General features: G+C 32.0%; 1 long non-coding RNA gene across 1 annotated transcript in view; it reads left to right on the top strand.

Moving 5' to 3' along the window:
- Window positions 1–10,088, top strand: part of LOC127549668 (uncharacterized) — a 33,452-nt gene extending 23,364 nt beyond the window's left edge. The window contains exons 2-4 of the long non-coding RNA XR_007950687.1: window positions 1,759–1,840; window positions 5,037–5,150; window positions 9,977–10,088. This is a non-coding gene — a long non-coding RNA (uncharacterized LOC127549668). The remainder of the gene's footprint in view (window positions 1–1,758; window positions 1,841–5,036; window positions 5,151–9,976) is intronic.
- The last annotated feature ends 652 nt before the right edge of the window (window positions 10,089–10,740 follow it).

Genomic DNA, 10,740 nt, shown 5'->3' on the forward strand with positions numbered 1-10,740 from the left:
TTTTGCTCCATAAAAAATAATGAGATTATTTCAGGGAAATTTTGATTAGGTTGAATTGATACAGATCAAAATAATTAGAGAACTGAGAGAATAATTTTATACAAGGAAAAAAAAGAACAAAGTAAAGGAAAACCACTTTGAAAGTCTTAAAACTATTGATCAATTCAGTAACCAATTGTGTCTTAAGAGAACTAATGATAAAGTACATTATCTGTTTCCTGACAGAGAATTTTAACATATGGCCTTACTGTGATTCATTTTGCTCAACTTAATAGTGATGTCACAAAAAAAAAGGCCACTGAGAGAAAACTCATGTGGGGAAAAGAAGGAAGAATAAAAAAAGACAGTTTTGAAAATAATAAGGTGGGATTTTTTTCATCCTTTAAACAAAAGTGAACAATAAGAAATGGAGGGTCATGGTTTTATATTCAATCGTCCTCTTCTGTGTATGTAGAAATATTCTTTTAGTATTCAAGTTCAAAATAAAAATAAATGTTTAAAAAAGAATATTTAGTTTGCAAGTATTTAGTCATCATGTAACTGTCACATAAATGAGCTACATAAATTCAAGTTAACAAATATTTCTCGATTGTCTACCATATATAGCCACTATAGGGTAAGTGTGATAATGTGAGCATCACACACACACACACACACACACACACACACACACACCTTTTATATAAATTATTAGTACACTTAGTAAAACTCATGCTGTTCACAATAGTCCAATTTTGTAATAGTCCAGTTACTGTAAATGTATTAGCACAAAATAATTTTCCTGAGGATTCTAGACCCCTACCATCTGGATCTCTACCATTATTTTCTTTTTGTGCTTAACATGAATTATGTTGGTGGTGGTTATATTCGTGGTAAATGTAAAAGCATGCAAAAATAAATAAGAACAAAAAGTACTAGAAAGGGACTTAGAGAAATTTTGTTAGTAGTTTGTTAAAGCAATACAGATTTCTTGTCTTATCAGATAAGAAATGTATATAACAGAGCCTCACAGTTTCTCATACATTCTTCTTAATCTTTGCATCTTGAAATATTTGTTCATGATTGCCAAGTTTATAACAAAAAATGTGCAGAAAAAAGTATATGAGGACACAAAGCAGGGTAATTGTTACTATCATCTTGTTAAGTTTAATTATATACATATGTGTATACATATACATACTTATTTCTTTTTAACATGTAATTTCAGTTTTTATACAATCTTCTTTTGTTCTTTGTATAATGAAATGTCTGAGTTCTTAACATAATAGAAAAATATTAAGAAATATTTGCTATAGTCTACTTATGCAAACCATGCCACTATTCATTGCCCTTGAGTTACTTACAACAGTACAGAATCATGAGAAAAACATTTGTTTTTTAAAAAATGGATTTTCATGCCAAGAAATGACTTGGGATCATTGGTTTATTAATTTTTAATTATTATGTATTTATCTAATTTAACTACTTAATATTTAGTTTAATATTAATTATATTGTTATATATAATTATATAATATTAATTAACAATAAAAAGTAAATCAATAATTAATTTAATTATTAATACCTAATTGTAGTCAATTTTAGATCACCTCTCTGTATCCACAAGGCTTAGCCCAAACAAATATTCTAATACAACTCAATGGATTGGCCATTCAGCTATATCTAAAGTAGTCTGAATGAGAGACTATATATATAATTATCCAATAACTTTTAAATAATCATCAAGAACTGAAACATAACAGGACCTTCTTATTCTCAGCTACAAACAAGAACATCTGGAAATCCCACCATTTGTAGAAAATCCCTCTTCCACTTGGACTCTACATAGTACATCCTCAAAGGTAAATATATCAGTAAGTACATCTCCCCCTTCCATATTTCCTCTGACATTAAAATTGAAAGAGTCATCTCTATGGTTGTATTTGTCAAAGAATCTTATAATATGATCTTAATATAAATATAAGAGACTTGTCATTCAATAAGAACCTATTTTCTACCAAATCAAATGTATTTTTTTTTTTTTTGGTGTTATCAACAGGGAAATATCGTGTACTTTGTGCTTCTCAAATAATTATGTGACTATAAGGATGTGAACTGCTGTAGAAAATAGCTTGCCTGTTTCTTTCTTATGTTTTCATCAAGAATACCCTCACTACATTTATAGATCATTCTCATATTTTATTAAAAAGACATAAATACATAATAGCTAATAATGATAATAGCCAGCACTTATATAAAGCCAATTAGGTGTCACAGTGGATAGAGCACTGGGCCTGAAGTTAAGAGAGCCTAAAGTCAGGCAACTTATCTTTGTGAGTTCAAATACATCTTCAGACACTAATTGTGTGATATTAAGCAAGTCACCTAGCCTTGTTTGCCTCAGTTTCCTCATCTATAAAATGAGCTGGAGAAGGAAATAGCTAACTACTTTTTTATCTTTGCCTAACAAAAAATCCAAATGAGATCACAAAGAATCAAGACATAAATAAAAGTACTGAACAATAACAGAAAAACATTTGTATAACAATGTAAGGTTTGCAAAATGCTTTACAAGTAGCATCTCATTTTGTCCTTACGACAATCCTGAGAGGTACATGCTGTTGTTGTCCCCATTTTGCAGATTAAGAGATTAAAGCATAGAGATATTAAATGACTTGCTAGTAAATTAAGTAAATTAAATAAACTAGTAAATTAAATAGCATGCTAGTAAGTGAGGATGGATTTGAATTCAGGATTCTTGAATCCAATTCTTTTTCTTTAGATCCTTTAGATCAGTAGTTTTTAATGTGCTATTTTATCATTTTGGGGGGGAGAGAAGGTAGTAATTTGATTTCCCCTTCAATTTTCTTGGGATCTTCTCTTCCTGAATTTATAGTCTAAACTGTTTTCAAGTCTCAGTTATAGATTTCCTCTTTGTTTACTTGGCATTGTATGGCCTCTTCGTCTAATTTTGTCTTCGTAAGTTAAAAAGTTTTCTAACTTAACACAAGAGTAACTGAGGTATTAAAAGTTCAAATATAATTGTTCTCATTTTGATGATGAAAACAACCTAAGAAACAGACATTAAACAGGGATTTGTCGGTTTATCCTCTTGACAATTGTATCATCTTCTGATTATGTAGAAACTTCTTCTAGGCTGGTTTTTTGTTTCTCTTGTTTTTTGTTGTACTATGTTACTCAGTCTTTCACTATTTTTCCCCATAGCCTTTTACAAATTAGTTTATATCCTAACCACTGTTTGCTTGTTAAGGTAGTTTAAAGGCTTTGGGCCTTTTTGTAGCAACTGTTTTACATCTGCTAAAGTTTTTACTGAAAATGGGAACTATTAAGGTTATCTTTGACTTTTTTTCCTACTACCTATTTTTTTATGCATCGACAATTTATTTTTCCACCAACAATCATTTCAATAAATTAGATTAAAACCATTGTACTAGTATATCTATATTCTCATCCTTATCCTTCAGGTCAAATCAAAAAGCATTCATTAAGAGCCTACTTTGTGATAGGCAGTGCGCTAAATCCTGGAAATATAATAAAAGGCAAATAACAGTCTCTGTTTTCAAGGAACTCAGTCTAATGGGTGAAGAAGCATCAAGTATACAACTATGTACCAACCAGCTATATGCAAGATAAATTGGAGATAATCTCAGAGGCAATATAGTTAATGAGAATGGGGAAAGTATTTTTAATTTAAAGTTGATTTTGACTTTTATTCTAACTACTAAATGATCTGAAGGCACAGAAAAATTCACTCCTTATGTAACATGATCTCTTAAGAGGTACTAAATTTTTGTGACATTATTTAGTGCTGGTCATGTCTAGTACTTTCCAAGTCTCTTCTAAAAGAAAGCATTCATGACTCAAATATATGACAAGCTTTGACTTCTTTCATTATTCTTTTCTGGACTCACCCCCCACATAATCTTCCACCTTTTGAATTATAACTGTAATCAAATCAACTCTATCATTGTTTCTGGAAAGGACATACCAACTAAATGCCCTATTGTTCCAATCAATATCTTAAACCAAATCAAACTTACCCAACCACTTCCTTACATATCTTGTCTTCCTCATTAGAATGCAGTCTCCTCTGTGAGTTAATACAACCATCCTGAAAGGTAATTTGGAACTTTACAAATAAAGTGATGCATATTGTTTGACCCAGAGTTTTTGTTTCTAGGTATATGTCCCAAAGAAATCATTGACAAAAAGAAATGCTCCATATATACTATAATATTTATACAAGTAGTTTTTGTAATAATAAAGAACTAGAAATCAAAGAGATGACCACCAATAGGGAATGACTAAGCAAATGTACTACATAAATTTAACAGATTATTGCTATGCTGTAAGAAACAATGAACATGAATACAGAGAATTATGGAAAGGCTCATATGAATGGATGCAAAGTGAAGTAAGCAAAGCCAGGAAAATAACATACACAATGATTACAACAATGTAAATGGGAAAAACTCTAACAACCACAATTATGAAATAATTGAAGATGAATAAATGAAAACAAATAAAGAAAAGTTGACCTCAAGAATGACATGGTACTGGAGAAAACATACCACTTAATAAAGGTGTATACATATTAGGAGGAAGCAGGGAAAGGTTCACAAGGTATAGAACATTGTACATTTCACTTTTTATACATTATTCAATTTTGCCAAGTTTTTGTTATATTATTCCCTTTTTTAAAAAAAGAAGTTCTTTGTTATAAAAGGGAAGAAAGAATTATGTACAGGGGGAAATCTAGGTGATATAAAAACAAAATATATGTTGATAAAATTTATTTTTAAAACAAAAATGATTATGGAAGTTCAGAAAGGGAGATGAATTAGAAGTGTGAGAGATGAAATTTTATTTCTTTTAACATGTTGGGTTTGAGATGCCCACAGGTTATCTAGTAGCAAATATCCAGTAGACAGTTGGTAACGCAAGACTAGAGCTTAGGAAAGTTAAGACTAGATAGCTAGACTTGGGAGTCAAATGTGATTTACAAATCTTATTCACTTTGTTGTTGCGTTGTTTTAGGTATGTCCAACTCTGCATGATCCCATTTGGAGTTTTCTTGGCAAAGATCCTGGAGTAGTTTGTCATTTCCTTCTCCAGCTCATTCTACAGATGAGGAAACTGAGCCAAATAGAAGTAAGTGACTTGCCCAGAATCACATCATTAGTATCTGAGGACACATTTGCATTCAGGTGGTCCTCACCCTAGGGCCAGTGCTCTATTCACTGTACCTCTCCACTGCTCATAGTATGCATGTTATTGTTTAAATTATAAAAATAAAATAGGAAAGACATCTACACACTTTGACCCCAAGATTCCCCTGATAAACATTTACCCCAATGACACTGACAAAAAATTCCCATATATACAGAAACATTTATAGTTAGAAAATAGCTAAACAAATTGTGGTAATGTAATGTAATATAATAGAATATTATTATTCTGTAAGAAATAACAAATATGATGAATACAGAGAATTATTGAAAAATTTATGTGGCCTGATATAAAGTGAAGTAAGCAGAGCCAGGAAAACAACACAACAACTAACACAATATCAATGAAGGAACAACAATCATAAAACAGTTGAAAAAAGAATGCTGTAGAAAAACTGGGGAAAATTTTATATCCAAAGATCCTGATAAAGGCCTCATTTCTAAAATATATAGAGAATTAATTCAGATTTATAAGAACACAAGTCATTCCCCAACTGATAAATGGTCAAAAGATATGAACAGACAATTTTCAGATGCGTAAGTTAAATTATTTTGTAATAGCAAGGAACTCTAAACTGAGTGGATGCCTATTAATTGGGAATGGATAAATAAATTGTAGTATATGAATGTTATGGAATATTATTGTTCTATAAGAAATGATCAATAGGATGATTTCAGAAAGGATTGAAAAGACTTACATGAACTGATGCTAAGTGAAGTGAATAGAACTAAGAGATCGTTATACACAACAACAAAAGGATTTTGTGATGATTAATTGTGATGGACATGGCTCTTTTCAACAATGAGGTGATTCAGTCCAATTCCAATAAAAGTGATGGAGAGAGTCATCTGCACCCAAAGAGAGGGCTTTGGGGACTGAATATGAACATAGTATTTTCACCTTTTTTGTTGTTTGCTTGCCTTTTTTTTCCTCTCAGTTTTTTTCCTTTTTGATCTGATTTTTCTTGTATAGTATAATAAATAGAAATACATATAGAAGAATTGCACATGTTTAACCTATATTGGATTGCTTGCTGTTTAGGGGAGAGGATGAAGGAAGAGAGGAAGGGAGAAAAATGTGGAACACAAGGTTTTTCAAGGGTGAATGTTGAAAATTATCTTTGCATATATTTTTTTAAAAAATTTTATTCAAAAAAATAAAGTAAATTAAAAACAACATAAAAAAATGAATGCTGTGAAACGGTAAAGAACAAACTTGGCCTGAAGAAATTATATGAGAAGATACTCTTTAGAGAAGGTCTACAAATGGAAACATTATTTATGTCAGATTTTTTTTCAACATGTTCATCAATTTTCTTGAATTTTTTTTCTCTTTTCTTTTGATTTTAATTATTTATTATAAAGGGTAATTATTTGAAAGGAGATAAAGACAGCGAATTTAAGTAATGTAAAAATAAAAGATATCAATAATTTTTAAAAATTATAAGCAGATACCAAATCTGCTCCCAAAATCAGACTCCCAAAAAATTATTTTAATGACCTAGAAAAAATAACAACAAAATTCATCTGGAAGAACAAAAGTTCAAGACTTTCAAGGGAACTAATGAAAAAAAAAATCAAATGAAGGTGGCCTAGCTGTACCAGATCTAAAACTATATTATAAAGCAGCAGTCACCAAAACCATTTGGTATTGGCTAAGAAATAGACTAGTTGATCAGTGGAATAGGTTTGGTGCACAGGACAAAATAATCAATAACTTTAATAATCTAGTGTTTGACAAACCCAAAGACCACAGCTTTTGGGATAAGAATTCACTGTTTAATAAAAACTGCTGGGAAATTTGAAAATTAGTATGGCAGAAACTAGGCATTGACCCACACTTAACACCATACACCAAGATAAGGTCAAAATGGGTTCATGATCTAGGCATAAAGAATGAGATTATAAATAAATTAGAAGAACATAGGATAGTTTACCCCCCAGACCTGTGGAGGAGGAAGGAATTTGTGACCAAAGAAGAATTAGAGATCACGATTGATAACAAAATATAAAATTTTGATTATATCAAATTAAAAAGCTTTTGTACAAACAAAATTAATGCAGCCAAGATTAGAAGGGAAACAAATCGGGAAAACATTTTTATAGTCAAAGGTTCTGATAAAGGCCTCATTTCCAAAATATATAGACAATTGACCCTAATTTATAAGAAATCAAACCATTCTTCAATTGATAAATGGTCAAAGGATATGAACAGACAAATTTCAGATGAAGAAATTGAAACTATTTCTAGCCATATGCAAATGCTCCAAGTCATTATTAATCAGAGAAATGCAAATTAAGACAACTCTGAGATACCACTACACACCTGTCAGATTGGCTAGAATGACAGGAAAAGATAATGATGAATGGTGGAGGGGCTATGGAAAAACTGGGACACTGATGCATTGTTGGTGGAATTGTGAATACATCCAGCCATTCTGGAGAGCAATTTGGAACTATGCTCAAAAAGTTATCAAACTGTGCATACCCTTTGATCCAGCAGTGTTTCTACTGGGCTTATACCCCAAAGAGATACTAAAGAAAGGAAAGGGACCTGTATGTGCCAAAATGTTTGTGGCAGCCCTGTTTATAGTGGCTAGAAGCTGGAAAATGAATGGATGCCCATCAATTGGAGAATGGTTGAGTAAATTGTGGTATATGAACGATATGGAATATTATTGTTCTGTAAGAAATGACCAACAGGATAATTTCAGAAAGGCCTGAAGAGACTTATATGAACTGATGCTAAGTGAAAGGAGTTAGAACCAGGAGATCATTGTACACTTCAACAACAATACAGTATGAGGATGTATTCTGATGGAAGTGGATTTCTTTGACAAAGAGACCTAACTGAGTTTCAATTGATCAATGATGGACAGAAGCAGCTACACCCAAAGAAAGAACACTGGGAAATAAATGTAAACTGTTTGCATTTTTGTTCTTCTTCCTGGGTTATTTTTACCTTTTGAATCCAATTCTTCCTGTGCAACAAGAGAACTGTTCGGTTCTGCACACATATATTGTATCTAGGATATACTGTGACATATTTAACATGTATAGGACTGCTTGCCATCTGGGGGAGGGGGTAGAGGGAGGGAAGGGAAAAGTCAGAACAGAAGTGAGTGCAAGGGATAATGTTGTAAAAAATTACCCAGGCATGGGTTCTGTCAATAAAAAGTTACAATTTAAAAAAAAATAAAAATATAATATATATAAAAAAGGACAAACAACAACAATATTAATAATCAGAGATCATCTAAAAATTATTTCTGTTGTTACATTTTTCAAATAATCATATATAATTTTGAGTTATGCATAGGAGCCACCCTATCTGAGGAAACCCTTTAAGGCAGAGCTTTGCCCTGATTCATCAAGTACTTTTTTAGAATATAATTTGTAAGTATAATATACTTTTTATAATATAATTTTATAAAAATAGAACTATTATACAGGTTGTTTCTATCTTTGTCATTTCTATTTTCTCATGCAACATGTTGGGAACTATGATGATATGTCCCCAAATGTAATGGGTCTGTCACTTGCTACAAAACATTTACATTTTTTTTTGCATTTTTTTGTTCTCCTGATTTAATCTTTAAATGTCCTTGGAATTTTTTTTAGCTAGGTCTCTTACCAATCTTCCTTTAGGAAAATTAAATAATTTCACAACTAAAAAAAAATACTATATGATGATCAATTCTGATGGGCGTGGCTCTCTTCATTAATGAGATGAACCAAATTAGTTCCATTTGTTCAATAATGAATAGGACAAGCTATATCCAGCAAAAGAACTCTGGGAAATGAGTGTGAACCACTACATAGCATTGCCAATCCCTCTATTTTTGTCCACCTGCATTTTTGATTTCTTTCACAGGTTAATTGTACATTATTTCAAAGTCCGATTCTTCTTGTGCAGCAAAATAACTGTATGGATATATATACACATATATTGTAGTTAACATATACTTTAACATATTTAACATGTATTGGTCTACCTGCCATCTGGGGGAGAGGGTGGAGGGAAAGAGGGGAAAAGTTGGAACAGAAGGTTTTGCAATTGTCAATGCTGAAAAATTACCCATGCATATATCTTATAAATAAAAAGCTATAATAAAAAATATAAGCAGCCACTGAGTTCTTTCTTTATGCTTTCTTCCTTTCTTTACTCCTTATTTCTATACTGCGGTGATCCACTTTACATGACCCATTAGAAGGGAGGTTAAGGGATGAAGCAAGGCAATATCTTATCATTATTAGCATCATTATGACTATAATTACTATTACTTACTGAATTCTGAAACTGCAAGTATAACTTGCCATCCCCATTTTGCCTAAATAAGAGAACTTTTTATATTAAGTATAATTAATCCTTTTTGCTTATGTATTGACTTAACAGTTTTCCTTGAATCATATCTATTTATAACTACATAAATTTACTTTTTGCTTTTCAAAAGTGCAACTGATGTTTTCCTCTTCTAACTTCTGCTAAAGGTTCCCTGTTCTACACACACACACACACACACACACACACACACACACACACACACACACACACACACTCTCTCTCTCTCTCTCTCTCTCTCTCTCTCTCTCTCTCTCTCTCTCTAACAGTAGCTTCTTTCAAGGTAGTTGTCAAAATTTTATTGTTATCACACTAAACAGACTACCCAACTTGAGATAATTACTACCTCCCAACATTGCTGACCTTATATCATCCTTGGGTTAATTACTGGAACCATTCCATCACAGGTTTCCCCTACACAGCAAGCACCTACCCTCAGAGGCTACTGAAGGTCAGACACCAATTGTGACTATGAAAAGGACTCTCCACAAGCTAAGTACTTTGTTTTGACTAATTAGAACCCGGTTTATGAGTTTGTGTTCATTTTGTCCGTCCAATCAACATTGGTAAATCTTCAAAAAGGCTTTAAGAGTGAGGGACCCTCACTCAAAAAAAATTAACATCAGAAGCAGACTTTTTCACTATATAAGCAAGAGCAAGCAAGCATCAAATGATATTTCTGTTAGACTTATTTTGTAATCTTCACACAAAAGGTTGTAATAGGAATGTGGGAGGGGAGAAAACAGGTGTTTATTAAACACCTACTTCTGTGCCAGGCACTGTGCTAAGCACTTAACAAATATTGTTTCATTTAATTATTACAACAGTTCTGTGAGTGACTGGGAATAGGAAGTCATAGGACCAGAAGAAACTCTACAGACCCAAATTATTGTGGATTTCCCTTCAGAGCTCCCAATAGAATTATTGGCAGCATTTAGATTCTCTGTTCTCCAGCCAGGTGTAATTCATCTCTGCACTAACTCGTATTCTACAATAAACCTCATCAGAATTCATGAGTTGTAGCTTACATTTTGCTTTAGTCTTTTAGTGGTACAGGTAAGGATAATGTTTACCACATGAGTATTAATTTAGTTTAGCACCAATGGCTCTTAAATGTTGGGGAACACAAAGAAGATGCTAATAGTCTCTTTTATCCTTGGAATTAAGCCCA

The sequence above is a fragment of the Antechinus flavipes genome, chromosome 2 (assembly GCF_016432865.1).
Source record: "Antechinus flavipes isolate AdamAnt ecotype Samford, QLD, Australia chromosome 2, AdamAnt_v2, whole genome shotgun sequence".
NCBI classification, from domain to species: domain Eukaryota; kingdom Metazoa; phylum Chordata; class Mammalia; order Dasyuromorphia; family Dasyuridae; genus Antechinus; species Antechinus flavipes.